Raw genomic sequence first — 6,224 nt, forward strand, 5'->3', positions numbered from 1 at the left:
TAGTACCTTTCCCAGCACCATCATAGTCGCCGTCATGCTACCGCAGCCACTTTGCAATACTTTAACCTACCGACTCGACCTTGCGGTAATGAAGGTGTTTACATGCGGCCAAGACGTCGGGTAATTAGGCTAGCATGGAGACGAAATGTAGGGGGTAGCAAAAACTACGATGCCTGGAGTGGTACTTTATTAAAGCAGAGAGAGGCAAGCATGTGAGAGACGGGCAGACAGGGTCTATTATGGCGGAGACGATAACTGAACTGAATAAGTGGCTTCAATTATAGTTAACGATTTACGTGGTACAGTGAGATCAAGTACAGGAAGATCCAAAAGCTAACGCGTGTCTTATATAGTAGAGGAGATAACCAAATCGCATATATTTGTCAGGACTTTTTCCATCTTCTGTTCTTTAAAACTACGACGTTTCGGAGGCTGGTTCTGTCTCCGTCTTCAGGTGAGAGGTGTCTACTCTGTTGGGTCTCTTAGATAGAGCTAGTCTCTGTCACTAGACCTCTCACCTGAAGACTGAGACAGAACCAGCCTCCGAAACGTCGTTGTTTTAAAGAACAGACGATGGAAAAAGTCCTGACAATGAATAATTTTAAGTGTAAACTACCGTAGTCAAAACCCTTTAGAATCGGATATTTTTGTTTTATTTATTTTAGACGTACATTGTTGGATGCAATGGCTTGTCACTATGAATGGAAAAATTAATGCATAATTCTTTAAAAATTAAGTGGCGTTAGATTTTAAGCTCACATATTTTTTAAGTTTTCAGTCATATTATTTTTTTTTTCGATAAAAATACGTTTCGGGAGTTTAATCAGCTTCCGTGATCAGGAGAGGGCAGTGTAACCTATTCTGTTGGATTCATTAGTTGGAGCAAATGTTTACGTAATACATTGGCGTTATAAATACTTTAGGAATTATTCTCTTCTCTCAGAATAACCGTGTAAACCACTGAATGATTATCATCAACTGCTACTATACAGAATAATTTAGTATTTAATTCCATACCTCTGTAAAAAATACATTGTGCAGTCGCCCCACTCTAACGTATCCCTGGGAGTGTTTTAGTTAAGTAATCTCACGGACAGCTCCGTTTTCCTCAAAAAGAGTCATAGAAGTGACGCAACTGTTGTCATTCTTCAAGGCAGCTTACAAAATAAACTTATCTTCTGTAAACATGAGTTTCGAAACTTATATTTATGCAATACATCTGAATGAAAATCCTTCACATTTCTACTATTCAAACCCTGAGTGTTGGTTTCATTCGGTACCTTGAAATTAGTTCATCTCACAGGTAGTGTATCGAAAGATCCTTAACTAATACGCGGTACGCAAAGTCCTAAAAATTGTAGCAAAGAGCGTACATTTAAAATCATACATGGATGTGTTTATATTACTAATAAACAGGACATCCATATTTTGTACTCTTCACGAAATATTATTAGAATTATCAAATTGAGGATGAGATGGGAGAGACATATAGAGAGCATGGAACTGAGAAATGCATATATTTCGGTTTAAAGTCTAAAACTCGGAAACAAAATAGTTGTAAATGTAAGAATCATATTACAATTTATCTCATAAAAATAGGATTTGGAGTGCGATCTGGATTCATATTGAACAGTATTATTTTATTTAGTGTTCTGTCAGACGACAGGTCCATATGAACAGGATCCTTCCATCCTTTTCTCGGACTGGGGCCTGTTCATATACGTTCTTGGCAGATGATTCAGAAGTGGTTTGCCATTGCCTTCTTCTGTGTGTGAATGGAGTAATTGTTGGGATGCCACGGAGAAACCGGGGAAGCCCCCGGAGGAAAACTCCGTGTTGCCTAGACCACGGCCTTGCCCAACACAAGTTATAAATTCGGGGACCGCCGGGAATCGAACCCGAGACCCCAGAATTACAAGGCCAGCGTTCTAACCACTAGACCACCGTGGCGGGCATTGAACAGTACGGGCGAAATATTGTGAATACATTCATGAATCTTCGGATCGTAAAATAGCGAAATTTCTTAAATAGCCGAGCACACAACTAGCGTCAGAATGTGGACTCTAGTCCATTTACGTAATTATTTAGTTTACTAACAAAGTAATGCTGCAATGGAAAAATAAGTTCCGTATCACAACGCTTCTGTAAGGGTATCTTTGCGATGATAAGAAATTAAATAAAATCAAAACAAATAATTTTACTTTGGATGCAGTCATGATCACTGAAAAATGTCTTTATTTATTATCTGTAAGCTTAAAAGTACCTAGGGCTCTTGTCGTTAGCATAGAGACCAAGTCATGTAGACTTCTCCTACACATAGGTAGAACATCGAAAGCTGATTATTACTATAAATTTAAAAATTATATTCAGGTCTCTCAGTACCTGTATGAACATACAGAGATGTCTCTTAAAATCGTCCACGACCCACATTCCTCGATATTAACCATTCAGTTGAAAAATAATACATAATTATCTCATTCAATGAATCACAAGGTATGAAACTGAGAAAGTGGTTTTAACGCTTTTAAGTATGTTAGCGCTGAACAGCGCGTTTTGTAGTTCATATGTTCTTCGACCGCTAGAACATTAAAGTAATCTTAGTTAAAATCTTGTTCAGGCAATGAATGTTTCTGTCCGCTTCCGCTGTATGTTATTCTATGTTCCAGTTATTGTAACGTTACACTCGCTTGAAACCCAGGCCTGAATAGGACTGTATACTTAATCTTCTTTCCAATCTGAAATTTGTCATTAAGTAAACATGACTACTGTTTAGTATCCGGAATTTTGTGGATCGATTTTATAAACAGCTGCGGGCTATTCACTACAGGCAAATACTTCATTGCGAAATTACTTTTATGCCAGGACTATTTCCTTCCATACAATTTTCAATTTATTATATACAGATATTTTATTTGACAGTATAATCTATAATATATATAGCTGAAACATCGTCGTTAAAATATAAAACTTCTCTTGTTTATCGTTTTATGATAGGTAGTCAGAATGCAAACTAAACGTATATTAACTTTAAAAAAAGGCAAACGTATTTTTTTTCCGTTCTAAATAGAACAGATATATAATCAGAGGTGCTGGTTGACGTGCGCTATGGAAATTACAGCTTTATAAACCAGACTCCTCCTGCTTAATAACTGTAATAGCTAGTCCAAATGAGTTTTAAGATATGCCCCAAGATTGGACGATATCTTCGGCTTCAGAGTGTGTGGTAATTACTGAGTGTTTGGCGATGCGCAGGGTATTCCAGCCCACCAACCAACAACACAGAAAGATAGGATGAGGAGACTAACATGCAACACTCGAAAGATTGTCGCTTAATTTTCTGCCTTCCTAACCAAGAAACAGAATTCTTCTTGAGAAGCTAATAATCACTCAGCTGGTCAAAAATTCCTCGTCTTCAAGATTTATTACTGTGGTTATGAAAACCGACCATGGTCCTTACCCCGGGATAGTTAAATCAAGATAGAATTTAATTTTCTATCGACGCCAAGTATGGAGATGGCTTTCTTTTGCGTTAAAATGTATAGACGTTACAGAGATGCTTGCTGCCTCCGTCATAATGACAGTAATGACATGAAATGTTCGTAAATTTCTATCAAACTACGCCACGAAACAACCCAGGGGACAATTATCTCGATTTTAATCCAGTTAAATCCTCACACTCTATTTCAAAGAGGTGAACTTTATTATTATTCTTCCATCTGCGCTATCTTCCAACAGACCTCTGACTAAGGTGTTCCGATCTAAATTTTGTATGCATTTCTTAACCTCTCTCCCATCTCATTTTCCTTGGTTTCATCACTGCTATTAGTATCTGCCAAGAACGTATATGAACAGGTCCCAGTCCGAGAAAAGGATGGAAGGATCCTGTTCATATGGACCTATCGTCAGACAGAACACTAAATAATAATAATAATACATAATACAACTATTAAGGAGTTTTCTTTCGTCTTCTGTTATTTACTTCGTCTTAGTCCTTAGACTATTTCATGGCATTTTATGACAAACAAATATTTTACACACATGCAGATATAAGCGGGACGGACAGACAGCCACACGGAGCTCGGTATCAGTGTTCCATACAATAAATCTAATCTGTCTGGCCCTCCGATTATTCCACACACTTATAATAAGCCTCATCGCAAATCATATCGCATGTCACTCCTAGCATCGAACTTGCCACTTCGATAATTCTTGTGTCGATTTTTGGACTCATGCAACCAAAACATTTAAAGCAATTTCAACAGATTTTTTAACAAAATTATCGACTTCAGCATTACTCGTTATAGAACACCCCTTGCCAACGAGAAAGAAAATGCAGTATACATTATACAGAAAAGTGAAAAATCAATGGTTATGTTGGAAACGTAAAAGAATACCAAAGTTCATCCAGCTAGTAGTCAGTGATTAAAACTATGAAGTTTATAACAAGTCAATAGTACGAAAATAAAATACGGTTGACTGTACAACGCTAAGAAAATGTCTGTGATTTCCATTCAATAGACTTTATCCGATTCATTGATAAATAACCTAATCTATGATGAAACAGAAGGATGAAAGGGACCAAAAATGTAATGTGAAAGATAGAGGTGATAAATATATCCAAAACCTTAATGGGAAAACGTGGAGCGAAAATACTAACTGCAAAATGTAATAGATGGGAGAAAATATTAAACTTGATTTCAAGGGTATGATATAAGGTCATAACTAAATATATATGGCTCAAAATAGGGCCGGTGAAGGGCTCAGAATAACATTGGCGGGCTTATGTGAACACGGTAAAGAACATTTAGTTCCCAAAAACGCAGAGAATTTCTTGACTAGCTAAGAGATTGTTAGTTTGTCAAGAAGGACTCGGCATTCTAGCGTTAGTTGGTTGGTCAGTCAGTCAGTCAGTCAGTCAGTCAGTCAGGCAGTTAGTTAGTTAGTTAGTTAGTTAGTTAGTTAGTTAGTTAGTTAGTTAGTTAGTTAGTTAGTTACTTATTTACAGAAATAAAGAATGACATAGGCATATATACAAACCTTACAGGGAAACTAGACCTCGAAATCGCAGGTTATCACACAAACGCTTAGGACGAAGTTAATCATCTAAAGATCTATTTGTTTCAAATGTTAAAGAGCACACTAACGTGAACCGTGTCCACGTAATGACAAGCATGGTTTTCCAATTAACTACCACACAATCTGGTTACGGTTGATGCGTCAAAAGAGATCGTTTTAAGACGTGACAGGAAGTAGCTTTTTGCTGGAATTGGGACAGACTTGGATTGCTTGAGAGCAAACCGAACTTAGCAGCAGTACGTCTCTCCACTAAGGAAGCACCTGAAAGTCTTCATTTTACATCACCGTATTTTCAGTGCGTCTATCACACGCCAAGGTGTTTATTGGTACTTTTAACCCCATTTTCAGTTGCCATTACCATCAAACGACGCCGTCCGTCTGACATTATATCCTTAAAGCCATACCAAATACTTGCTCCACGAAATTGCCTCTATACACCAAGTAGACTTTAAACATCTAGGTCAAATAAAGTACTAGGCACTTTTAATGCACCGAATTAGCAATGCGATGTCACGCGAAAAGTTACCACCCACTCTTTGTGTAAATTAATTGAAGTAATCACTTCCTGTACTTCATAAGTACATATACTGCTTAAGTATGCTTTATACCTGTTACACACGCAAGACATTTCTAAAGGAAGAAGAAAAGAGAAAAATACAATCATCTATAGCTATCACAATGAAAAACAATGTCTTCAGATTCATTGTGACATTTTATTATATAATCTATATTACTTGTAATGTTAATGTTATCCCTTGGGATGACATTACTTCCCGCTACAGCGTGCTAAAATACAGCTCCGTCAGCTTTATTCTGGTATTCCATGGTTAAACTATGGCTAGCACGTCCCCTTCCGTTTTTCGGAGAAAGGGCTTAGTCCCTGAGGTCACTTGACTTCCTGCACCTATAGTGAGAATTCATACGTCGGTTATTCAAGGTCATTTCATCTGAGAGATATCTATTGTAGTCTGTGAAATGGTGTTCTTAAATTCCATAAAACTTCCCAAACCCAAACAATTAAAATAATAGTCATGTCTATTTATATTTATTAATTCCACAGATCTGTTCCATGTCGTATTCAACTATTTGCTATGGTCTGTGTATATCAGGATTCCTAATCCAGTTATACCTAGAAGGTAAGATATGAC

This window comes from Zootermopsis nevadensis, unplaced genomic scaffold (genome assembly GCF_977971745.1).
Source record: "Zootermopsis nevadensis isolate Lab colony 2312 unplaced genomic scaffold, Znev_1.0 Znev_ptg000030l, whole genome shotgun sequence".
In the NCBI taxonomy this organism is placed as follows: domain Eukaryota; kingdom Metazoa; phylum Arthropoda; class Insecta; order Blattodea; family Termopsidae; genus Zootermopsis; species Zootermopsis nevadensis.